At 33.2% G+C, this 9987-nt stretch overlaps 1 long non-coding RNA gene across 1 annotated transcript; it reads left to right on the forward strand.

The window, feature by feature from the left end:
• Positions 1-640: 640 nt before the first annotated feature.
• On the forward strand, positions 641-1117 carry LOC114805009 (uncharacterized). The gene is made up of 2 exons (XR_003753107.2): positions 641-699; positions 790-1117. It is a non-coding gene; the product is annotated as an uncharacterized LOC114805009 (long non-coding RNA).
• The last annotated feature ends 8870 nt before the right edge of the window (positions 1118-9987 follow it).

Raw genomic sequence — 9987 nt, forward strand, 5'->3', positions numbered from 1 at the left:
TAACTTTCTTATAATCGATGGTTTCTTGGGTTTCGCGATCTTTATCGTAAAAAGAATTTAGTTTAACTTTTTTTATTTCTAGAGTATAAACTGTCTCCTCTTCATTTTGGGTCTGGAAATGATCTTCCACGAATTCGATTAAATCGGTTGTGGTAAATTTGAAGACCTCCATTTTAATAGTTTGGATGGGTGTGGTTTGAGTTAGAAGGAATTTTCAATAAATTGGGTGAAGAGTAAAAACTTTGAATATTTCGGGTTAAAAAGAATTTTTTTTCGAGTTGGGTTAATAGTGTTTATAATTGGAGGAAAACAAATATTTATATAATATATACGCGAAATATAGGTATGAACAAATTTGCCACACAAAAATTTGAGGATTTGTCGCAACTTTTCCTATTGGGTCACCGAATTGGGTCGAATTTCCTGTTGGGTCTTTTCTTTGTTATGTGCTATGTGCTGCCCGCTTTAGTGTCCGCTACCAACAATATTTTTATAGGAACTAGATCGCTAGTTCGTATGTAAGTAAATAAGTACGTGTGTGTGTATGTATTTATATCAATATTTTTTAACAAGAAGAGTGCAATAGCCGACGGCAAATAATTATCCGTTCTTTATTGCACTTCTTTTGTGTAAATATATAATTCAATAGCCCAAGCAAAATTTGTCAAACTCACTGCTGACAAATAAATTGAACTTAAGGTCGCTTAAGTATACAATTTGAAAATTGAACTTTTGACGATTTTACTTTGCACTTTTAATATAAATGATAACAACGGGTGTCACTTACAGATTCTTCGGATTCGATATTTAAATGATTTATATGTGTCCTACTTATCGGTGGTGGTCGGTGTTCAACTTTGTTGGCTGCACGGTGTTTGGGGGATATAATTCCAACGATGTTGCTGTTGTTGTGTGAATTCCCACGAAGTACTTTCCTTTAAATTTTCCGGCTCGAAGGATCAAAATGTCGAGTTATATCGACGTTGGGGCCGATGTTGCGTTAAAGAAAAGTTAGTGGTTTCGATTTTCAAATTTACAAAAATTCAGTGTATATTCAATATGATTTTGAGTTATGTGTACATCAAATATATATGAGTTTGGGTGTGATTTTACAATATTTGTTAATTGTTTTATGTATAATTAGTTACAATTTAGTGTTAGTACATCATAACTATTTTAACCTGTTTTGTGTTTGTATTCCTTTTTATGTTGTGTACTGTATAATTCCTCCTTTTGTGATTCTTCCTTCTTGGGTGTTGGGTTTTCTTTTCACTTTCACTTGTGAATTTGTGTTTTTAATTACTAGGTAAGCGCGGGTTTTTTGTGTGTTTTTACTTAAAGGCGCGGGTTTGGGTTTCTCACTTGTGTTGTTCACTTTCTTCTGTGTTTCTTCTATGTTGTTGTGTAAAGGGTGATCAGTGATTAGCGAAGTTGGGACGGTTTATCTCCTCTGCATTACCTCTCTATTACTTTTTGGAGAGTAATGCAGAGGAGTATTTGTTTGGACTAAACAACCATTATTAGATCCGGAATGGTTAAAATAAATATGGATACAGTTTTTATTTGCCATTTTGCACATCGGTATTATTTAAAATTTTAGTTTGTTTACATTTTACCTGCCAAAAAATTATTATGAAAGAAAAAAGCGATGAACTTGATATGCCTCTAGTTCAATATACAAGCTATGATAGCTTATGACAAGAGTGTACAGCTACTGGCGTACGTCGATGATATCGATATCATAGGAAACTACATCCGCGCCGTTAGTTCTGATTTTTCGCGCCTGGATAGGGAAGCGAAGCGAATGGGTCTGGTGGTGAACGAGGACAACACGAAATGACGGGAGACATCAAACAAACAGTCAGCGCATTCGCGTCTTGGCTCCCACGTCACTGTTGACAGTCATAACTTTGAAGTTGTAGATAATTTCGTATACCTGGGCACCAGCATCAACACCGATAATAATGTCAGCCTTGAAATCCAACGCAGAATCACTCTTGGTAACTGACTACGGACTGAGTAGGCAATTGAAAAGTAAAATCCTCTCTCGACGAACAAAAACTAAACTCTACAAGTCCCTCATCATTCCCGTCCTACTTTATGGCGCAGAAGCGTGGACGGTGTCAACATCCGATGAGACGGCACTAGGAGTTTTCGAGAGAAAGGTTTTGCGGAAGATTTATGGTCCCTTAAACATTGGCAACGGCGAATATCGCAGACGATGGAATGATGAGCTGTATGTGTTATTCGACGACATAGACATAGTCCAGCGAATAAAAAACAGCGGCTACGCTGGCTAGGTCATGTTGTTCGAATGGACGAAGTGCCCCAGCTCTGAAAGTTTTAGATGCCAAATGATGAACTAAAACGGCAACCGTGATAGCCACTCGGTTTTGTGACGAAATAGCGTTGCGCTAGTTTGTGTCAACTAAATTTAAATTAGTAAAAAAGCTCAAAACTTGTGCGGCTTAATCTTATAAATTGTCACCTTTGCAATTGCAAGTAATCGCAAAGAAATATGATTGCCGGTTCTATAATGATTATTAGTAGAATGACAAAAGTTGTTATGTCCCAATTATACTTACCAACTGCACTTTCGAGCATTTGAACATTATTAATATATGCAAGAAAAAGTGATTTCAATTGCGAGATGTTTTCCATTTTACCAATTTCTTCTTAAAACAAATTATAACAGCTGATCGATTATCGAGTCTATCGTAAATGGAGTTTTCGGCTTCTGATTTATAATTTTAATGTATCGAGTAATTTGGCTATTAGTCGTGTAAATAATGTAGCTTGGTGGTGTGAATGAGAGAACTCGGTTCAGCAATTATCCCAGCTCTCATATATCATATTCGTATACCATGTGTAATTATTTTTGTTATTCTAATGGGTCAAATATGTATGTATGTACATGGTTCAAATTGTGGGTTCTCATAATAAAATCACATAAATAAATTGTAATGTAATACTCCTGGTTTCATAGCTGCAGATGAATGGCCGGATAGGAATACATTGGGGGACAGTTTGTGATCCAAGTTGGAGAACATGGTATGCCGTATACCCCACAGAAAATGTGAAAGCAAAATGTGACCATTTCGAATAAAATTTTGTACACAGCTCATTTAATAAACAGAGGCGGACATAATTATTCACACATCGTTCAGTTTTCCATAAAAACAGTTTTATCTTGGAAATCATAAAAACTAGCTTATAGGTTTGTTCTAAGGAAATCTTTATTCATATCTTAGGTATTTAGAAATAACAAAAATTTAATAAATTGACTTTCCATTTTAAATAAATATACCAAAATTGCATATTACTTCATTTATGCAAGGGACAAAACTATTCACACACTCTTGTTTAACAAGAAATGTTATAATATATTAAAAAAAATTAATATTTGGTGCGCAATCATATTGTTTCAATACATCTTTAAGCATATTTTGCATGGCGTAAATTAACTTTTTTGTCACACTTGCTCCTATATTTTGCCATTCTCACTGAAGAACTTCTCATAGTTGAGATTTGCTGGTAATATTTTGCTTACTGACACGCCTACCAAACGCATCCCACAAATGTTTTATGGGATTTAGGTCAGGAGACTGTGGAGGAGTCGCAAGAATATGAGGACATTGTATATCATCCATATACGCTTGTCGTTAGCAGTATGTTTGGGGTCATTGTCCTGTTGGAGATAAAAGTGATTCCCAAGGTTTAGCCTTTGAGCGCTTTCTTTTAAATTGTCCTTCAGTATATTCAAGTAAACTGTTTCATCAATTGTCCCCTCAATGAATACGAGATTTCCAACATCGGCTGCTGACGTACAAACCCATACCATGACTCCTCCACCCCAATGTTTAACTGTACTTATCGAGTTATTTTTCACAAGTTCAATATTAGGGTTCCTCCAGACCCGTATTATGCCTTCTGACTGAAAAATATTGAATTTACTCTCGTCGCTAAAGAGAATGTTGCTCCAGAACTCAGATGGTTTATCCTTGTATGCTTTTGCGAAGTCTACCCTCTTTTGTATTAGCGTTGCTGGCGGGAGGTTTTATGATACTGTAAATAGTACATATATCTGCTTCTATTTACATGCTTACTTATTTCGGCACTTGACATATTTTGTTTATGTAAATTTAAAATAATTTTTATTACTTCTGCGGTAGTTTCTTTTAATTTTCGACCCATTTTAAACAATGTCAACTCACTTGCACAAATAACAATACCGAATGTTGGAAATTCAATGTAAAATTATAAATTTCGAGTGTAGCATTCATAGTAGTACATTTCCAAATGCTTCCGTTACATTTTATTACTAAAATGTTTGATTTAAATGTCATGACTTTGAGTTGTGTGAATAATTTTGTCCCTTGCATAAATGAAGTAATATGCAATTTTGGTATATTTATTTAAAATGGAAAGTCAATTTATTAAATTATTGCTATTTTTAAATACCTAAGATATGAATAAAGATTTCCTTAGAACAAACCTATAAGCTTGTTTTTATGATTTCCAAGATAAAAGTGTTTTTGTGGCAAACTGAACGATGTGTGAATAATTATGTCCGCCTTTGTACATATGCATTATTAAATACAAATAATTTTACTAACTTTAATTTTTATTACAATTTCTCTTGTAGATAAATGTCTTCGATAACATGTTAAGGTTAGGTAAGTGCGAATTTTAAACTTGTGCACTCATATTTTGAATTCCTGCATAAACAACACGAATAGTCCAATATTTAGTTACGTCCCTCCCATCTTTTCTGATTCCAAGTAAATCATTTCGAATTAATTTCACTCTATACCCTGCGGTGATTTTCCACCATGTGATTTTAAATGTTTCCACTTGAATAACAATGTAATATCCTAAGTGGGCAATGTATGTAATATTTGTTTAATAAGCTAATAATAATATATCAATCTTAAATAAGGAACAGTTATTGATACATAAACACACATTCGTATAAGTAAGCAGCCCTTTGTTTATGTACATTAGTTAAAAACCACTGAGAAACTCGATTCAAAAATTGTATTATATACTTTTAAGCGTACAAACTTATTTAATATTGCACAAGAATTTAATTTATGGCAAAAAGTTCCCGAAAAGGGTTCAACATCTTTCTTAATCGATATGAGTACTTCTAAGTGTACACATACTGTATGTATGTACGTGAACAACGTTTATGGAAGTCGTCAGTTCTATATAATCTGCTGAATTACATAAGCGGAATATCTCATGGCAACCACTTAATTTTATTGAAATATCTTCGATTTAGACGTTTTTTTTAACAATATTCGTACATGTGTGATATAAATAAACCATGGGACGATTTTCCTTCTCATGATCCTCTCTATTAAATTTAAAAATTTTTAATTAAACAATTTGTAGTATAATTCTAGTTCTTTATAATCTTTCGCTTAACACACTTTGCATGTATTAATTATACGATGTTTCAATATTAAAGCCCTTCAAAGTGCCAAAGAACATGGGAGTCAATATCAATGTATGTATTCTTCCTCAAGAAGGAACTGGAAGCATTAATCGATGAAGATTGTTGCATAGCAATTTCACAATGATATACATATACATATATACACATATACAGTTAGTCAAGAAACAGTGTACACATTGAAAATATTTGAGGCAAAAAAAGCTGCGAAATCAATGCAAAAACAAACCAAGAACAACAAAAAACAAAAATCATTCAATTTTGTTAGTGTCAAGAAACACTTTACACACTTCGATTTTTTTTACTTGTTATACATTTCACCGTACTTTACCGTTACCTATTTTTCGTAAAGGCATTTACAATGAATTTGTCAATTAGTTGGTGATTCATAATTGTTCTTTTCATATCTAAAGTACTCAATATTGTCTTTTTAACATGCCGTGCAAAGGGTTTAGTTTGAAAAGGTCCAACTATTGCCCCATAATCCCCAATGGGGTAAAAACGTTTGAGAGCTATCAGCAATGTTTTTTTTAACCTTCTAAAGAGTGTATATTGGGTTAAATTGATCGGAAAATAAGGAGATACTAGAACCAAAGCGAAGAAAAGGCCCTAAATTATAAATAAGTAGACGTGCACAGTGCCTAATGTCTCGAAAACTTTAGGAAATTCTTCATTTTCCATTTTAAAAAAAATTGTGTAAAATACAACATGCCTAAACAATAAGGTTGACGTTTTTTGGAGCTACTTGCAAGCCTCTGCCAACTTTTCGATATAGAGCTTTTAGTTTGCCGAAAGCGTTTTCTACACAGTACATACAGTAGAAAACCTTATTCGTGGGAAATTCTCGGTGGTAAGATAGCCGCCATATTGGAAAAACACAGTGCTGTATATATTGACTGAGCAAATATTATATATATTGCTCGTCTTATATAAAGCGAAATTATTTATTTATGCTATATTTCATTTATAGAAGATTTTAACATCAATGTGTGCCATATTATATGCAAAAAATTTATTTAATGTAGATGAGATATTTAATAAGTCGTGAGAATAAAATACAGCTCTCATACAAGTACAGTATACTCTCGAAAAGTAAATCGATTGGTATTTTGGGTAATTTACTTTTCCAAATATATACATAAATTACCTGTCGATTTACTTTTCGAGAGTATACTGTATTAAATGCATTTTTAAACTTAAAAAATTCATTCATTTATTTGCTTCAATAAAACATATGGATTTACATGAAAAACATATTTACATTTACATACATACATATGTATTTACGATGAAGAGAAAAAATCTTGAATATTCTTTTGTTTTTTTCTTTTGCGATATATTTTCTGACCATTTTTGTACGACAATTCAAAACGTCTGACACCTGATTTGCATCGTTTTCATTTTTAAACCAGTGGATCAAGTAGGAGAGTTTATTTACTAAAAAGACGCGATAAACAAGAGAGTAAGTGTTTTTGCAACATCGTAAAAAACGCTGCTTGCTTCGTTTCGAATTTTTTATCACACTCTCTGAAAAGTAAATTAAACAAGTATGGAAGGGCTAAGTTCGGGTGTAACCGAACATTTTAAACTCTCGCAATTTATTTATTTAATTTTATTTATATTATATAATACACAATTTGACCCACATATTCGTCATATTGTATAAAGTCCATTGAAAATTGGAAACCCTAATATTAGGTTAGAAGCACCGAGGTCCTAATGTTCGATATATGGGTCCTTGAAAATCTATGGTCCGATTTCGGCGATTTTTAGAATGGGGCTGCCACACTATAAACATAGTATTTGTGCAAAGTTCTGCACCGATATCTTCACTAGTGCTTACTTTATGTATTGTAAAGTAAACGATTCAGATCGTCTTCAAAGTTCTGGTATATAGGAAGTAGGCGTGGTTGTGAAGCGATTTGGCCTATTTTCACAACATATCATTGGGATATAAGGAAACTATTACAAACCAAGTTTCATTGAAATCGATCGAGTAGTTCCTGAGATATGATTTTTGACCCATAAGGGGCCACGCCCATTTTCCATTTTGTAAAAAAATCTGAGTGCAGCTTCCATCTGCCATTTCTTATGTGAAATTTAGTGTTTCTGGCGTTTTTCAGTAGAGAGTTAACCCACTTCTAGTAGTTTTCAACATAACCTTTGTATGGGAGGTGGGCGTGGTTACAATCCGATTTCCTCTATTTTTGGACTGTATAAGGTAGTACCTAAAATAAACGACTCTAGAAAGTTTCCTTGATATAGCTTTAGTAGTTTGGGAGATATGTACAAGAAACTTAGTAGGGGGCGGGGCCACGCCCACTTCCCAAAAAAATTACATCCACATATGTCCCTTCATAGTGCGATCTTTCATACCAAATTTTACTTCCATAGCTTTATTTATAGCTTAGTTATGGCACTTTAAGTGTTTTCGGTTTTCGCCATTTTGTGGGCGTGGAAGTGGTCCGATTACGCCTTCTTATGGTGCCAAGAAATACGTCTTCCAAGTTTCATCAAGATATCTCAATTTTTACTCAAGTTACAGCTTGCACGGACGGACGGACAGACAGACATCCGGATTTGAACTTTTCTCGTCACCCTGATCATTTTGATATATATAACCCTATATCTAACTCGTTTAGTTTTAGGACTTACAACCAACCGTTATGTGGACAAAACTATAATACTCTCGTAGCAACTTTGTTGCGAGAGTATAAAAATTTACTTTTTCGAGGTGCATGTGTAATCTTAAAGGTGATTAACTTTTCCGCGATTATTTACTTTCTGAGAATTTACTTTTCGAGAGTATACTGTACTTCTCTGTGGTAAGTTACTTTTGACCACATTTATTTAAACTTTACCGAATTTACAAAATTAAAAAATAATAAATTTTTGCTAGTTTTTACTTAAATTATTTACATACAAATATTTATATTTAAAAAGCTTTAAATGGCAAAGCTTGAAGCACACAAGCTTTATGAGCTTGAAACGATACGTGGTCACCTCCTTATTAACCCTGCTTAGATAACGTACGTCTGCGAGAAGTACACTTGTTTTATTTTTCGTTCTCTCTCTCACAACCGTTAAAAGGGAATATTCTCGCTTTCAGTTTTCTCAGTCGTTAACTGCAGCTTGTGAGTGGTGACTAGGGATGGCAAAAATTTATTTTTCATCGATTAAATAATCAAATGATTAATTGCAAGATATAAAAAAATAATTGCAATTAATTGCAATTAATGTAAAAAAATCGATTAATCGATTAATTCCAATGTTTGCAACTTTGCGTAAAAATAAAACCAATAAAATATAGGAGACTATATTCTTATTTCAGACATTCAAATTGTGTTCGTATATACACAAAAAGAAAAACGGAAATAAAATTAAAAAATCGTATTAAAAATTCATTTGTCTTAGCATAAAGGAATATATATTCATTGAAGTCAAGCAAATTTAGAAGTCTGTTCAACCAAGTTTGAAGAAAAAGCAATTTCGATAAACGTATTGTTGTTGATTGCGTATTTCGGTCGCAGTTGCACCCGCTTTTGAGAAAAGCCGCTCAGCTGGTACTGAGGTACCAAGTAGATGACAATACTTTTTTGAAAGTCCGTACAGTTTGGGTAAACGGTTTTCATTTCTTCCCAAGCCTAAATAGTATTTCGACTTAGTTCTAATACCTGACAATTCAAATAAAAGCTCAATTCATATTGTGGAGATGTAAAATCGTTGTCCTTCCTCCTTCTTTTGTGCACTAGAGTGCACAAAATGGTGTCAGTGTCATCATCACTTAGGGAAACATTGTCTTTACTCCTAGATTGCAGAGTCTAATTTGAACACATATATTTATATATAACTAGAAGAAATTTAAAATATAATACCGATTGGTCCAACTTACCACCAATTTCCAGGCTACAGTTGCATGCTTTAATTTTAAATGCTGCAACATATTTGATATGTTATTAGAAAATTTTAAATTTTTGCAGCAAAATTGACACTTAACGTAGTTATTGCTTATTTTATTAAAAAAATGTCCACACTTCGCTTTTAACTGGCGCCATTGCTCTTCAAACAACTTAACGTAAAATGCGTTTGACTTAACTGTAAATGCAGTGTTACCAGACATTCATTTGTTGATATTAAACTACGTTGACATATTAGAATTTAACTATGTTTACACCGTTTGCAATTTCGACCCCTGTAGCTAACTTAGATGAACATAAAATGTATTAAATTTCAAAATGCTGTTTGCGATTATTTTGCAATTACTCGAGTAATAGTCGAGTAATTTGAAAAGGTGTTTCGATGCAATTAAATCGTAAATTGAATGAAAATAATCGATTAATTTAATCAAATGATTAATCGTTGCCATCCCTAGTGGTGACAGTTTTTCAGTGATAAGTGTTTTCTCTGATGAAATATTACAAGTTTGTTTTCTGAGGTACGTCTGAGAGACGTATCGTTATATTTTATGCCTAAGACAGACAAATGGTTTCTGTACTACGATATGTACTACAATAAAAGCTCAAGGAACC

This window comes from Zeugodacus cucurbitae, chromosome 4, assembly GCF_028554725.1.
Source record: "Zeugodacus cucurbitae isolate PBARC_wt_2022May chromosome 4, idZeuCucr1.2, whole genome shotgun sequence".
Taxonomy (NCBI): Eukaryota; Metazoa; Arthropoda; class Insecta; order Diptera; family Tephritidae; genus Zeugodacus; species Zeugodacus cucurbitae.